Here is a 17,238-nt window from a genome sequence, read left to right as displayed (position 1 = left end):
TAGCCCTCTTATGGTGGCTGTCAGCAAAGTCAAAGGAAAATACTCTGATCTTGAAATGACAGGTCACTAACCACAAGTCAGTAGGCTTGATACTGAGATTCACCCCTCTAATTGTAGGTGGATCTTGATGAACTATTTGGTGTAAAAAAATTCAGTACAAATTTATTCCATTATTTCCCTATTAAATTATTTGCTTACCTCCTAATATTATCACAACATTCACCAAGCTGACTGGGATCTTTGCTTTTCAATAATGACTAAAACAGCAAAGAAATTCAAGCAAATAGTTAGAGGTACCTTGGCCATATAAACAACAAAAAAGGAGTGTATACCTTATAAATCACAGATGTGGTTGTAATTAAAGGTAATCTTGGTCCCACCCCAAACTATTTGGCTAATTATTTGGCTCAGCATGAGTAATGATAATATTGCAGCACACACAGGTAAAACCGAAGATGTTCATGAGAATGGGCGTGGAAAGAAAAATTGTTGTGTGCAAGATGAAACTAAAGGGCAAAGAGCTCAGCTCTCAAGGAGGCCCAGTAAAAGAAATAATAAATCCAGTGGTAAGAGTTTTAATGCATTTACAAACCAGACAGCAATACCATATGATTAAAAGAATAAAAAATTAAGTAGCAGTATTTAAGGAAAAAAGTGATGCACGGAAATGTATTTGGATGATTTCAACTGTCTACAAGAACTCAACATTTTGTGAAAGAAATAGAGATATGAAAGTAGATAAAAATTGGAGGCATACTTACCAAAGCTGGATTGTGCCAAATTAACTTGGTATTTTCCTTTGCTAAAATACACCATGTTTTTAGAGAATGGAATTGCAATAAAGGAAATCCATATAGATTTCAGTAAAGTGACTGACATGATATTATATGGAAATCAGTGTGATGATGCAGGAAAATCAGAGGGGAAAAAACAGCTGGAGAGCAACAGCAATGGCTGTACTTACAGGAGACTGCTCAGGCAATAGGGGATGATTTGTGTAACTGTGGATTAGAGACTGACACCATTTATCATTTCTGTTAATTATTATGTCCAAATAAAATAAATAATTAATCAAATACACTGGTGATAGAAAGAAGATATCTGGCATGCACAGTAGTACTGAACTGCCATAAAAAAAAGGTCTCAATTAGCAGAAGTCTAAGGCAATAAAGACAAGGGGCTTAAGAGACTAGGAAGAATTTCTTCAGTAACTCCAGGTTCATCAGCTGCTGAATAAAGATGAAGAGAAAAGCCTGCCTGGAGATATTTATGCAACTGTCTAAGCTGAGACCTTGTGGAGATTACTCAGAATAAGCTGTCACAGCGAAGAAAGATAACACATCCTCAGAGAAGTTCAGGAAAGAGAACCTTAAAATGACCAAAGAAATAGCAATAGTTTCAGTATAGGCCAGAAAGTGTCTTGTTTAGCTCAACCAGATGAAACCAGATGTGGTTTCACAGAGCAAAAAGGGTCAACACTGGGGAGGAAGAACTATGCAAGTCAAAGAACATTGCCCCAGGAATATATTTTCTAGCTTCCTCCTCATTCAAGTTGCAATTCTACACAGTCTGAACATTTCCAATGCAAGCAATACATTACAAGCAATACATTGGTGCTATGCTATAACCAAAAACTGATCTCATACTCCCTATTTACTCCTATTATCAGTGGGAATTAAAAGCTTGCAGCATCAGGATCCCTCAGGTCCCTTTGTAATTCAGGTAAGTTGCAAACTTACAAGATTCAGTGTTGGGTTTCGTTAATGCATGTAATAACTATGAGTGTGCCAGTACATATACCACATTGCAAGTGTCCACTGACATATATTTCTCTGTATTTTTTATATACATATATATGTATGTATGTATTTGACTTCAATCAAAATGCTAAGATGAGGTATTAGAATACGGTAAGTAACAGCAATGGAACTATTGTACCATGTTGCCAGGTAAAATATCAAATTTATAATACTTTTAAACAACTGTATTTCTCTACCAAAATTAAAATGAAGAAATAATATCTGAACATGTAGCTACCATCATGGAGAATTTCTTTATTGAGGGCTTGACAATAACAAGCACAGCACAACAGGTTACCTTCTGTACAAATCCTTCTCTGTAAATATCCCTGATCCTTTGCAGTACTGTATTTTGGACACATGCAATTTAACTGATTTTGTCATTATCATCTTGAAACAATCTTTGGAGTGTACCAGTGAGCTGTGACCTTCTAAATGCCTTTGTTGCTTAGTGGAAAGGCTGAGTCATTCATTGCGAGGGATTTGTGGAGGATGCAAAATCAAAATATCTGGGATATATTCCACGCAGGTGTGGCTGCAGTCAGTGGTGCTCTAGAGCTAAATATGAACCATGATTACGCTTCCTCCAGGAGAAAGGAGCTGTCTTGGTCTGAGGCATCTGGCCCCCATCACAACCAAACCTGCACGTTAGGGCATGGTAGGATGCTGGAGTCTGGTTCACTGAGACACATTTTACATTTCCTCTATTAACAGGTCTGAACCTGTTCCACTGCTGCAAAATTCTTTAAGTACAGAAAGCCCAACATGAAAGCTAAGCTATATTCAGACCTCAAAAGATGTACCAAAATGACAAAAGTCAACCCTTGGTGGAAAGTTCAGACAGAAAGAAAATTCAAAGGCCTCTTATTTTTAACCACGAATGTAGCAGTTTGTCTCAATTTCCCAGCTCAAACAATGTGTCAGGCTGGCAAGAGTGAAATATTTTCTATGGGCTCAGTTCCTAGTATTGTTCGCAAGCCAAATGTGAGGCTAGATAGTAATGCGTCAGCCCACTCGTGGTCATGGCACAGGCATCTCTTACTAGTGACATGCTTGTGTATTAGAACAAAGAAACACGTGAAGGCAAAGGACTTACAGACTTCTTCCTTTCTCATAAACACTTTGGCAAGAAAATTTTGAGAAAAACGTTAAGGTTTCTCCAAAGAATATCATTATTATTATTTTTAAAAAATACTTTCAGTGCTCTTCACAGTTGATTTTTTTTTTAAGAATTAAGCATCTAAGCAGTGGCAGCTAAATAGTTCTCTGAAAATACTGGATTTATGACCGAATCAAATGTAGCACAGAGGGGTACAGACAGGGCAAGCCTTTATGACACCTGCATACAAGTATTCCTTAAGGTTCTGTCTCAGAAGGCTTCCTGGGTCTGTTGTGTTGTATCTGTCTAGTGGTTCTCAATAGATCCTTCTTCCAAGTGTCTGTCTTGAAACTTATCTGATCTGCTTCATCTGTAACATCACTTGAAAATGAGGAAGTTCCACACATCTTTCAGCTGCTGCCTGGTGAACCATGTCCTTTTGTTTGATTACAATCTAGCTCTTGCCAGCTTCACTGGAGAACCTCTAGGTCTTGAATCAGAAGAGACAGTGAACAAAAGATTCACTCTTTCCATTCCATTCAAGATTTCACAGACCTATATTGCATCCCCTTTACACCATCTCTCTTATAAGCTGGAGATGATCTATTCCAGTCATTTGGAGTGATAGAAGCCACAGAAAGTCCCATTAACATATCAAATGTTTCCTTGGAGTAAGCTCCAAAAAAATACACAGAAAAAGAAAGTATAGGGGTGCCTTTGGAATATCTAAAGGCAAAGACTGAAGAATTGATCATTTCATAAAGTTCATCCTTTCTGAATGAGGAAGCAGATGAGTGGAGAAGGAAGCAGATGAAACACTGTGATTGTGTAATGAAATGGTACAGCAGGACGCACTCTCCTAATGCTCCCAGTTAAAATTTCCCCAAAACATGCTCAAAGTGTCTGCCAGCAATCCATAGCTCACTTTGCAAGCCGGTCTGCCAGAGAGCCCATGGCTTCCCTGACACTTGGTTTCTCTTCTCCTAACCAAGTTATGTTCAAATACAGTTCTTGTGGTTTTCAGTTATATTGCTGGACTCGCCACCCACCTTCAAGACAACAATATTGACTACAAGAAAGAATATTTTATGGTATGGTATGGTATGGTATGGTATGGTATGGTATGGTATGGTATGGTATTACTGTCCACTGTTTAGAGTTACTTTCAGTGGTACAATGGAATTATCACTCACAGAATCTCTTAAAATTGGTACAAAGTTCTGGAGAAAGGAAAAACAGCACATTTGCTGATAGGGAAACCAGACAATGAAGAATTACTGTAATTTTTTTCTCATTCACAGGGTTCCCTCTTAAAAGTGAGAAAAACTCTTGTCTGTTATCTCTGCCCATGACAAGTGAGGGAAGAGAAATAAACAAAGGAAATGCCCAGTGACTGAATTCACATAAGCCTCTAGGAAATGAAGAAGGACTGAAGAGGGTTTGACAGGCATGAAAAGAAAAAAGAGGAAGACCCTCTCTGTAACTGGCAGAGATGCTTCCCTCTGACTAAAAAGATTGCAGAGAGTGGCTTTTTGAACTCAAGAGCTCACCCAAAAGAACAACACTGGCTCAAAAGAGAGAATGGGTGTGAACCATGAGATGATAAAGCATCAGTAGGTGAATAATTGCTGGAAAATATGGTCTATTAAAGTTGTCATTCAATTTGTGTATTTGTCTTTCTCTCTTTGGTACTTTACACAAGCCTCAGTCTTTCCCAAAGTGGAAACTTCCTCTTGGAGAGGGGTAGTTTGGCACAAGAACTCTTCACTGCTATCCTTTCCTTTGCAGTAGAGCAAAATCAACTACTCTGGGAGCTGAGTGCCTTTAATCCAAATGAGAGACATCACTAGGGCATTTCAGTTCACTGAGTCCCCAGGGACTTACCAAAGAAAAGGCTTAATCAATAAATGCTCTGATTCCTGTAGTCCAGAGATGGATGCTATGATGCCCTGATCAAAAGGGGCCCTTAACTTCTAAGAAGGAGAGAAGTAACCCTAAGCTCTTCTGCAAATAGAACCAAAGTCCTAAAATATCTCCTCTTTTTTTGCATTCCCCAAGCTTGCATAATAGTTCTGCATGTGAAATTTTAGAGAAATGAAATAATTTATGGTTCCAGCTTGCTGCTCTTTCTGCAAAGTGGATTTTTTTAAAAATCCTGAACCCAAAACATGTCCCTGAATGGAAAGTTCAGTCCTCTCATGGCTGTAAATCAGATGTATAAAGGAAGCATAATATTTGAACAGTACTTTTGCTTTTTAAATACATTAGCTCAAGACGTACTAGTAGCCCTGGTGATGAATACTTTTAGATATTTATGAAGTACAGAAGGAAAATAAGACACTCCTTGCAAAATGAAAACTTCCCCAAGTAACTCTGCAAACTCTGACACAGTGCAGGGGTTGTCAGGTCTCTCAAATTGAAATCACAAATAAGAAACCAAAACTGTGCAGTAGAAATCCAAAAGCACGGTGCTGCCCCACTCACCAGGCCATGAGAAGCCACACAGAACAATGGGCACTGCTTTCTTCACAGTTTTTTGAAAAGATTTCCCAAAGTTTTTCCAAAAACTCTTGAGACTATTTGAGCCTTTCCTCAATGCATGTGCTCAGCATACCTTTAAGAATTTCCTGAAGGCTGCTAAGTACATCCTCATCTTTTACCACCTGACCTTTGTAGAGTTCTTTTCATTGCTCTCACAGCTGCTGTCCAGTCCAGAGCAGTTATAAACCAAGGCAAGCACAGCTAGTCAGAGCCCAACTTTCAGGCAGTGACCAACCCTCTTCAGTCCCTCAGAGGCATACCCCTGTCCTCAGAAGCAGCGCCATCCTGTAGTTGCTTTGGTCTCACTGTCCTGCTGATGTCTTTGTCTGCCATTGTGGTAGAAGACAGTGGGAGGGGAAAAAGAACATTGTTAGAACTGAGAACGCAAGCTCCTTAAAGCTTGGAAACAAATTTGGAATCCACACATCCACCACAAATGCTCTGTTAGTTGACCAATCAACACCTAAGTGTTTATCCCCAGATCAGTATTTGTAAGAACGATACCTTCAGCATGGCAATAGCACATGCTTTGGACCACTGAGATGTGCTCTGCTTTCCCTTTGCTGCTACTGCAGCTCTGGAGTGAAGTCTCAGGAGTAATGTAGCTGCTGCTGGTTGTCACATTGTAGTATAACACATAATGACATCTAGCTCTCTGCTAGACAACAGTTCTTCCTAGAGCTCAGAAATGCCAACTTACGGGGTAAAGCTATTTAAGGTCCCTCCTTAAGCAACTGTTCAGTTTTATTGCCCTTTCCCTGTGCCACAGGAGCAGCAGACAGGGTGAGGAAAGCTGTATCTGCCATTGCTTGAAAAATGAAACAATTGTTGCGTGTTTTGGGGTCTGCATGGACTCCTGTGTGTGTGCTACCACAAGTGTGTGGATATAGAGGGGAGGGAGGGTGGTGAGACAGGGCTGGTGCTACTGGTCATCATGAAGTGGCTGCAGGGAGACTGCCCGTGTGTTTACACCAGAGAGGCCCCACATACTAGGGATTCAGCCCTGTGACTCCCAGGGCTCGCAAGTAGTGTGACAGGCATAGGAGATGTGGTCACACTGCCAAAAGCTAAGTTGGAGGAAATCTCCCAAGTGAAAACAAAGACTCTGTAAGTCATTTCCTCCAAGCTGAACAGAAAGACATCTGTGTTGATCCAGCTATTACACACTAGTCACAACAAAACAATTTGCTTGCAAGCAGTATAGACTCTGCTTGCTTTCCTCTAGACTGACAGTTAGAAATGTGAGAGATGTATTTCCAATGAACTTTACGTTATTCTCAATGAGGTTTTGCAGAGTGACAATTTCTATAGGTCAGGCTGGGCGAAAAGAAGGAGGTAAAAAAGACAGCCTGAGCAACATCTCACTACAGACCCTGAAGTCTGAAGTTCAACCTAGGCACCTGATGGGTCCAAAAAGCCACTTCAGTTATTCTGGCTGTAGATGAGTGTCTGAGGTTTGGGGTGGCTGAATGCTACTCTTACGTATGGATAATTATGAAGGAAGGCATTGTCACTCCAGGGGGCACCAGGGCAAGAGCAGATCTGTGAAGGGCATTAAAGAAGAGCAGCCTTGGGGTGAACAGCCCACTCGGGATGGGGGAGCGCTGTGCCCACCGCCTCCCTACAGCCCAGCCCGCAGCCCCGCGAGCGCTCACACTCACTGCGGTTTGGAACGAGAAATGTCTGACCGAAGCACCGCTTATGCACAGTTTAAAGCCAGCTGGTGCCAAGCACCTAGATTTTGGGGGAGAGTTTGCAACTGAGCTGTGTAATTTGCCTTTTTCTTGTACTTCACCGACACGATTCCGGGCAGCTTCCGCCGGCTGCGCTGGATGTGAGACACCTTCTCACTTGCGCTTCTGGCCGTGCTGCACCTGCCCCGCCCGCGGAGGGCGCCCTGGAGGCGGCTGCCGCCGCGGCGGGGAGCGGGGCCCGCGCAGAGCGCCCCCGCCGCTTCCTCCGCCGCTGCCCGCGGAGCGCGCTCGGCGGCCGGCGAGGAGGATAAAGAGGAGGTGCCTTCCCGAGCCGGAGCGGGGCACTGCGGTGCCTCTCTCTCCCTCTCTCCTTCCGCCTCCCTCCACCTCCCTCCACGCCGCCGGCGCCAGGGCTCCTTCGGCGGCGGCGGCCGGGACAGCCAGGTAAGGCAGAGCCGGGGCTGCGGGGCAGCGGGCGCTCCTCGCAAGGCAGAGGGGCCGTTCCTTCCTCCGCGCTCACAGGGACCTGTCTCGGGGGGTGCCGGATCACGGAGCCCACCCTGCAGCGGCCGCTGTTTGCGACTTCAAAAGTGTGGGCGCCACAAGAGCAGAGGGACCGCTTCCTCGACGTCGAGGTGTCACTGGGACCTGTAAGCGGGAGCAATGACAAAAGCTGCCTTTTAAACCTTTGCTTAAAATTGCTGTAATTTGTGTAATATAAGGGTTGTTATCTAGGCTATCAAACGCATTTGAAAGCCAACATTGCTGAGTATTTCCTTCTTGATGTGACTTTCTTCTCTCTTTCCTTACATCCATGTAACCACTGTGCTCTACTAAGACTGTTCCGCCTCATCTCAAGGCAAAAGTTGCCTTGTGTGTGAGTTCAGTCATCCTAATAATGCCCCCTGCTTTCTATCCAACAGCGGGGTTATCCTTTCTTGGCGGTGAATGCTCTTACAGTCCTTCGTGCTGGGATACAGCATACCTGCTGCTTGTGCAGTAAGTGACTGGACTTGCATGGTGCTTTTCTGCAGCCTTCCTTTCTGCACCCCTGTAACTTGGAACCGGTAATTATTTGTAATTTGTAAAGTGAGCTTTTAGAGTAGGCATGGCCACAAGCTCCCTGCTTGGTAGGATAGATGGGTGCCTTACTGTGACAAATGTTCATCTGAAATACTTAGGATTGTTTTATGAGTCAAATAAGCGAGACTGTGGCTTGTGCAGATGGAAAAACTGACTGTAGCAGAAATACAGATAAAAAGGTGTGTTGTGCGTACTTGCTTCTGGAGCATTTGTTTTTATTTTAGAGTAAATGTTGCTGGTACCTTATCTGACTGTCCCACCTTTGATAGAGGGTGAAGTTTCATTTAATTTTTCAGAACCCTCCAGTGACTGGAAAATGGGTTATTACTTACTGCTGTTATATAAATGTTTAGAGTATTTTGGGCAATCAAAAGCAGCACACATACAAACAAGCTCCCAGTTAACTTGACAGGGTGCCTGGAGTGACTTTGCACATGCTCCTCTTACCTTTTGGCACACCAGCTGTGCTGCTCGGATCATGCCACCTGTGCAGAAGAGGCCCTTCAGGTGTCCTGGTCTTGTTTCCTGGGTACTGCTCTTGTAGGTGGGGAGGTAGCACAGGGTGTTACTCATAGCCATTTGGTGGTTATGGTTTTTAAGGAGACTGCAGCAGGAAAGAGCCCAGTTGCTGTCAGAGTCTCCTCTAATAGTCTTCATGTTTCTCTAGGTTTTATTTTATGTGTTTTATTTATTGAGAAATTACGTCTTATCGTTAAATAATCACATTTATCTCTGCATTTAGTCCTTGATGAAAGGGTGCCTTACACATTCCTCTAAATTTCTGAATGAATACTAGGATTGTTTTGAACCAAATTATTTCTATGTGAGCTTGTCTGCTGAAACCACTGAAAACAGAGCAGTATGGTTATATTTGGCACCTTTTTTGTTTTAATAAGGTAATGTCAAAGGTGTGAAAATCAAAAACATACTGCCAGTTAGCTCTCTGTCTTGAAGGAACTCTAGTTCTCAGCTGCAAGACCTGATTTTATTAGCCCTTCAAAATTTATAGGAGTGCCACTTTTTTTTTAATGTTAATGTAGAATTTTAAAGTCTTTGAAATCTTTTTTAATTTATTGATTGTGAGGCAGCTAGAACTATGTCCTAAATTAAGTCACATTTTAATTCTTAGCTGTAGGCATTCTGGATTTTGCATTGCAATGTATCCAGTAACCTGGCTGACTGCCTACAATGGATAAAAAGAGAGAAAAATAATAGAGCTGATAAAACAATATCAGCTCCATATTTTTTCATTTTGCCCTGAAACAACATTGTATTCAGATATGCCGTGATAGTATGATATCCTGTAATTAAAATTAAAATAACTGGGAAGTGGTTACTTCTACAAAATTGCTTGGAAGCATCAAGAATGTTCCCCTCCACCAAATGGAAGTGCAACCTCTTGTAGATTTAATTCCCTCTGTGTTGTGTTAGCTTATAAACTGCATACAGAAGATAAGGTGCGATGGTGTAAGTTTCATACAAATATTTATACCTCAAATATGCAAAACATGTTCTGTTTTTTAAACAATAGAAGTCTGTGCTGCCTGCTGTCAATGCAAAGATCATGGAAAATAATAATTAGCTTTTGTTAACCATTGATGTCTGAGGTGTTTTTCTACTTTTGCATGGTTTGAATTTTTTTCATTAAACTATTACCTATTCACTGCTGAACTTGGAACTGTGCTTTAAAAGAGGGCAGGTTTGTGTATGCAAAAAAAATCAGTTGTAGCAGTCTACAATGGCTCTCCTGCAGAAGGAGGATGAGGAAATACCACAATAAAAAATGAAAGATATGGAAAGCAGTACTTGGACAGAGTGGAGTACAGGTTGGCATGGTGAAGAAGGCCTGAGGTGTTAGATTTTTTATATTTTAAAGAATGTATGTGTTCCTGAAGTAAATGTATCATATATTTTTGCATTTGTGCTACCTATATTTTTATTATTATATAGATGCTTCTATTTCCACACAATTATCAAGAACTTGGCTAAAAATTGTCAGCAATGATCAGTCTGTTTTTGCACCATGGAAATTAGAATGATGATGTTCATTAAATGACCTGTGGATACCCATAGTTTCCTCCATTATGCAAAGTGCAAGGGAAAGACTCTCACTACATCAGCTGCATCCTGACTGATCTCCTTCCCACTGCAGAGGTATCAGCTCAATTTACCCTCGTTATCCTGGCTAGGGCCTCATGCTAGCACTAGGCATTAGATATATACTGATACAATGGGGGCACAACTCTCTAGAAACCAATGAAATTGCACCTGTGTTTCAACAAATGGTCAATTGGGTCTCAAGAAAGTATTTTTGTTAAGAGGGTGTTACTTCTAAAGACAAATCATGAGTTTACTCTGCTACCTGTTAGGCAGAGGAGCATTCTGCTCTCCTGCTTCTGGTCTTTTTTTCTAAGTGTATTTTCTAAAGGAAAAAGCATTAGGAAAGCAAGCGTTGTGCAATTTGAGGGAAACTAATGTTTGGGTGGACACATGTTCCTTTTGTCTGGTGAGATAGAAGAGGAACTGGGGAGCAGAGGCTTGTGACTCACCACTGCCCCGTGGCCATTACAGTGCTGGCAGTTCTCAGTCATCCCCTGCCCCAGCTGAGGCACACAGGCTGTGATTCAGAGTGAGGGAAAATACCATGTGAGATAGAACCTTGAAAAACAGATAGATAATTTCTGACATGTGGGGAGATGAGTCGCATTGTAGGAGGTGCTTTGCAGGGAGGGGAGAAGGTTTTTGCAACTTCCTGGGCATAGAGGTGGGCTGGAGTAAGGAGAGATCTGTTCCTTGCAAGCACTGTGAAGTGGCCACTGTGTTCAGATGGGATCGTGAAATCTTGGGAAAAAGACTCCTGGAAGTAGATCTGTCCATCATGGGCAAGGTTTACCTTTCTTAGGAAGAACAACATCAGCTAGGAGCAGTCTTTGGTTTTGACAGTACTCAAACATTTAGGAGAAGAAAGATATTGCTGAAAAGATACATCTTGGTTGGATGACTGTTCTGTAGTCTGGGTGGTTCAGTGAAGATCATGCCTAGCTTAGTGTGGTCCAGCCTTGGTATGGTGGGCAGGAGACATGGTTTTCCAGGGCCTGCTGCAGAGAGAGGAGTTGCTCTAAGAGAATCTGAGCCTGGCCAACAGCTGATGTACAGGACCTGTTCCCCATCTGCTGAGGCCAGCCATGTAAATCAGCTCCTGGTGACTGGAAGAAGTTTGGCCATGTTTGCAGTCACAACTCCTCTTCTTAGGCAAAGCACCAGGCTGCTGACTGGGCTACCCTGTTTCAGCTCTTAAGGTAAAAATCCTGTGCAACATTAAACAAATGCAGGAAAAAGAAGAAAAAACCCTGTAGTGTGCTGAGGTATGTGGGACCTGGGCAAACTCTTTCTTGGCACTCTTGCTTTTCCTCATTCATGCAGATCTGTGAATGGGTGCCACTTTGCCACCCATAGGGCATAACTTCATGTGTGCTCAAGTAGGTCACAGCTGAGTTTCCTGTCAGGAGGGTTTTTGTTCAGCCCTGTGCCTATTACAAGCTGTGATCTGACTAACTTTTAAGATCTAGGCCTTGTTTCCACCTGAATGTGGGGCAGCAAAAAATGGCTTTGGGTAGTAAAGGAAGCAGCATCTGGGCAGGAGACTGGGACCCTACCCTTTGAGTGAGCATACTGTATGTTAGACTGAGACAAATTCCTGACCATTTTTGTTTATTAAACAAAAAAAGGATCTTGTTGTTTTTTTTTTCTTCTCCACAAGATAGCCACATAACTTGCCATCAGACCCAGGTGATATCTAATAACCTTTTGTTTTAGCTGAATGTTGTAAATCTGTCCTAGGCAGCCCTGTGCACAAATCTTATCAGGTTTGCTGTGCTAGCCTATGGGGTAGGTGAGATAATCATAATACATAAATTCTTAATGTATTCGAGGTTTCTTCTTGTCTTGTGAATTACAGGGTGTCCTATATCCCAGGCTCAAGCTCCATATCCTGGCAGAAAGAATAACTGTGTGTGTTTTCCCTGCCTCCTCTCCCCAGTTATGAGCATCTCTTTCCAGGTGAAGTCGCAAATCAGATCAATTCCCAGTGGCATGGTGGGAGGAGCAGAAGAGAGGGGGCCTCACCCACTTTGGATTGTGTGACCCTGTGGGAGTCTGTTTTATCACTGGGAACTTTGGGAGAATGACAGGTGAAAGGCTGTGGGGTGTGAGAGCAGTGAGAAGAGGGCCCTCGTTCTGTGTCAGGGGCTGCAAATGGCTCCTCTGTCACCACAGTGGCTTTCTCTTCCTACCAGGGCACTCTCACCAAGCATGAAGGGGCTTGCAGTTCTCTGATTAAAAAAAAAAGTAATGGGCAAGCAGCAAAATTCCCTCAATTTTGTTTAGTACTTTTCTGCATCTTTTAAGCTGAAATTAATCTGAAAGTCAGTGTGATGCCAATACTCCCCATGAAAACCTGAGACTTAGCCATAAAGGACTGTCTTATCTTACCTTTGCAGTGCCTTAACTTTACTCCTTGTGATTTTGACCTCAACAGGAGTAGATTGTGGCAGCCCAATTTCTGGTGATGCCTCTTCTGTAATATCCTTATGTCTCACTGTAAGTAACCAGAGTGGAGTTATATACCATTAAGCATTAATGACCACGTTGCATGTCTCAAAGACTTAAAGCTGAATGTTGTTCCTTGAGACGATAAATGTCTTGTGACACCTGACAAGTGCCCTCATTCCCTGTTTAACTCACAACAGTTGAAACAGCTCAACATCTGAGAACTGACATCAAGGAGAGCAGAGTAACAAGCTGCTTTGCTAGAGATGCTCACATTAGCAAGAGGAAAGGGAGAACATGAGACTACAGCACTGTCTCAGTTGTGTTTATTTACAGATTCAGTAAGAAACTTTTCCCCTGAATTAATACTTATATTTTGATGTGAGTGAAGTAAAGTCCTTTGGGTATTCCCTGTTGCTTAGGCTGCACTGTATGTGGAAAAAAAATTCCTTCAGGTCATAGCTTGGCTTTTCAGTCCTGTATATGGAGACTTTATTAGTAAGTGGCTGAAATGCAAGTAAAAGCAAGGAATTCTTTAATTACTTCCCATGCGCAGGCAGGCGTTCAGCCATTCCCAGGAAAGCTGGGCCCCATCATGCATAACAGTTTCTTGGGAAGACAAAAGTCATAACTCCAAACATCCCCCCCTTCCTCCTTCTATGTCTCCTCCCAGCTTCCCACACACCTCCAGCCTCCTCACCAGTGTGGCAGTACAAAAAGCAGAAAAGGCCTTGGCTCTGTCCTAAAACTGCTCAGCAATAATAAAGCCATCTCTATATTATCAACCCTGTGATCAGCACAATTTCAAAACATATCCCCATATTAGCCGTTGTGAAGAAACTTAACTCTACCCCAGCCAAAATCAATCCACATAACAGGGTAAGAGACTCTGGAATCATAAGATAAGAATGCTGACCTTGCGAACGCCACTGCTTTGCCAGCTGTGGGAACAGTAGTACGACATCTCAGCTGAAATGTGGATGGTCATTTATTTTGTGTTCAGTCTCTTGTCCTTGTTTTGTAGCGGAGGGAACATATCCCGGTGAAAACCATATAGGGGAAACTTGACAAATGGGAACTTGCAGTATTTCCTGTTCCCACTTACTGCCTTGGGAGCAGTTACTGAAGTTACTGACCTGTAGCTTCAGATATATCAGCACTGTCTGTTGGGGCTGGTCAGATGCTCAGTAGGTGTGAAAAAGCAACACTTATCAAGTGACCTTATAATACTACCTAAAAATGAAGACTTTGAGGGTAAATATATCCATTAGTCAACGTGAGATGTGGCCAGTACTTCATCATCTGAGTCATCTTCACAGCTTTTTCTTCAATAGAAATTCCCCAGTTTATTATTGGAGTATTTCTTACTGGGCAGCTTCCATGCAGTCTAGAGGGTGGAGAACAAGTAGTTCTTTAGTAACTGGAGAACAAGTAGTTGTTTAGGGGAAAAAAAGTTCTTGGAGTGTTTGGAAAAAGAAGTAACTGAGGAAGTATTAGTCATTCCCTGTGTATAAAACCAGTCATAATTTGTATGTATTACAGTCTTTTAGTTAGACCATGTCAAAAGAGTGTCTTGAATACTAAAATAAATTAAGCTTATCTTTTGTGTAATAGATCACAGGCTCACCTGGGATTGTATAACATTTGAAAAAACTAACTCAAATTGTGAAGAAAGTGAATTAAACGGACTCCTTTACTATAGTTAAAAAGAAGGATACCCTCAGGCACTGTTGATCTCTTTCCTTTTTATATTTTTCTTTCCCGTAGATGTGATTTGTTTTGCTCAGATTTACAGTTTTGTGTACAATAGCAATTGTCCTCCTACTTGATGGTGAGCTTTAGGGTTCCTAAAGAGAGTTAGTTCAACCTCTGATTTAATAGAGCTTTTATTTTTCCAGCCCTCTAAACCTCTGGCTTCCTGGAGAATTAGGAAAAGCTTTAGCACAAGCATCGCCCATTTCCTTTGCCAATTTCATCTTTGCCTGTTTCTTTAGTAAGTGGGTGTTACTGTTTCTCTTCCCTTCTTATCGGCAGGGGATTTTTGGAAAAAAGGCTGAAGCAGCAACTGTGCTTTATTAAAAGTCCACCCAGTCCCACAGGCCAGCGGGGTACTGCTGGAGGAGCCTTGGTCTGCGTAGAAGCGAAGTATCTAGACTGCTCTTCTGGAGCTTCTGCTCCTCCAAACCAATGCCATGCCAGTTTGGAGATAGTTCTTCCATTTCCCTCTCTAACACTACTTTGAAAAAAACTTGCCGGAATAAAGACTGTTTCCTTTTGAAGGTACATAAACATGTAAGGGGGACCATATATATATATGGTATACCATATGTCTCTTCCCAGTTCAGACCCTGACCTTCCCTTCCTGTTCTTACTTTATCTTTGACCTCTTCTCTGTCAGCTGAGTGTCAGTTGTATTTGTACGAGTAAACCAAACCAATATTCTTCACCAGACCTTTATGCTGCACAAGTGAAGAAGCAAATCTCTTTGTGCTCTGCCTCATCTGGCCAGCTCAAATTCCTTGCAGCATCCTGAAGTCTTGGTGATGGCATCACAGAGGGCAAGAGCTGCTGAATGTCATCAGAAAATTAAGTCTGCCGTTTCCACTGTGCTTTATACACCGTATTTAGAATAAAATAAACCTGAGCCCCAAAGTTTGTACCTGGTAAAGTCTGCCATCTCCTTTTTAAGGGTTAATGTCAAATATTGATGTTTTGAAGTCTTTTTTTTGTGCCTTGCTTTCATGTGTCCCAAACTAACTTTCAGCTTTATTGTCTTGCATTTATATCATCTTACAAATGATATAAAATGAAGGCAAAATAGTCAATGCAAGTTTATAGATATTACAGAGCTTTATGTGGAAGAAATAAGAAAAGCTATGAGTACTGGGCTCTAGAGGAATGAATAAAAATACAAGAAGTTGATGAAGATAGTGAAAATTGATCATTCCATCCTTTGTATGGTATCCCATTATTTGGTTGCTAACTCAAAGTTATTGCTAAATAATTTAAAGAAAAAAATACCCACGTCAACATATTTTCTATATCATGGATGGTAATAATGTAATTTTTGTTTCATAAAGCAGAGGTTCCTTTCCTAAATAATTTATTCAGGAAGAAGGTGCACTATAAAGCTGTGAAAGGATAATGTAGTAATTGGAGTGTATTGCTTACAGGAAAACCAAGTAAAGAGCAATAGCTGAGTTTATAAATGATTTGGAGACATGTACGTGTCATTCTAAATCATCACTGTAAGGGGAAAGAAATCCTTTTGGTGCTCTTACCACTTTTCCTGAGCTGTTCTGTACACTTCGGCTCTACTTGTCTTTTGCAATGGTTGATGAGTTGATCCTCCAGTTTGGTGTGATGAACCACCTTGGTGCCAACTGACCCTATCTAAGAGGGACCATCATTTTTCATCATTGTTTTCTCTGCTTACCCCAAGTACCTAAGTTACAATGCTAAAAGGAAACAAATGCTTGTATTTTGTAAAATGTAGTGAGCCTCTTTCCAAGGAATTTTGGAAAACTGGTTCTAGTTGCAGTAAAATACTCCTCCTGTGTGCTTACTTGAGTACGTTTCTGCTGAATAAAGGATATTTTGCAACATCACGTGGTTATCTCAGAATCTCCAGTCAGAGTTGTCACTGAGTTGCCCCTTAGCCTGTTTACTTTTTAATCTAAATTTAGTGCAGACAAATATGAATCTAATTTTTGTAGGGTTTACTTAGATATAAAATTAACCAGTTATTGTTTGGCTGATTTTCAAAAAGAGACTAAGGTTTTGCAAACCTTTGGGTATAATTTTGAAATTTATTAGAAAATAGTACCCCAAAATTGCATTTCTCTCAATTAAAAAAAAATCCAAACTTGCATATGATAGAAGTTTGTTCGGTTTCTGAGAGTCTGCTGTTAAAAAAAAAAAAAAAGGGAGAAAAAAGTAAATATAAGTTTTTTTTTTTTTTACTTCTGCTTTTTCTGGCATATGATATGTTCCAAATATGATAGTATTTTCCCCCTCAATTTGAATTTTAAAATTATGACAGATTTTGCTAAGTTATATTTCTTTTGTATTTGTATTTCTGTGAAATTTACCTTTCAAATAGGCATTAATAACAGTTGTATTTTATTTTTTTGGAGTTTGAATTTGCAACCTTAAATGTAGGGCAAAAACACAATACAAGAGTATATTTTGCAACCCTTGCTTACACTGAGTAGTAATTATTCAAATAAGCCTGTGCTGAATACTTATGTACATAAATATTCACATGTAACTCAGTTTGTAGTTTCGTGATAAAGCAACAGAAGCTCCATCAGAAAAACCAGGGTAAGGAGTTCTCCTTTTCTTCTTCCTTCTGTCTGCATGTTTCTGCTCTCTACCCAGAGCAGCTCATGTTGCCTGTTCACTTACCCCACTGCAGCCATTTGCAGGGACACAGTATGACCTTGATCAGCAAACTTATCTGAATTAATTTAAA

The 17,238-nt window shown here is 41.3% G+C and overlaps 1 protein-coding gene across 2 annotated transcripts in view; it reads left to right on the top strand.

Moving 5' to 3' along the window:
• Positions 1-7,519: 7,519 nt before the first annotated feature.
• Positions 7,520-17,238, top strand: part of TEC (tec protein tyrosine kinase) — a 47,242-nt gene continuing 37,523 nt past the window's right edge. The window contains exon 1 of one of the 2 annotated variants that reach the window (XM_018068881.3): positions 7,520-7,577. The gene's annotated coding sequence lies outside the window, so the exon portion shown is untranslated. Of the gene's footprint in view, positions 7,578-7,723; positions 7,784-17,238 lie in introns of those variants that run through there. The other variant, XM_018068895.3, reaches the window with a different exon arrangement.

Source organism: Manacus vitellinus, unplaced genomic scaffold (assembly GCF_001715985.3).
Source record: "Manacus vitellinus isolate BGI_N305 unplaced genomic scaffold, ASM171598v3 scaffold_0_pilon, whole genome shotgun sequence".
NCBI lineage: Eukaryota > Metazoa > Chordata > Aves > Passeriformes > Pipridae > Manacus > Manacus vitellinus.
Note: the sequence above shows the minus strand (reverse complement) of the source record. Positions and strands in the feature narration are given on the sequence as shown.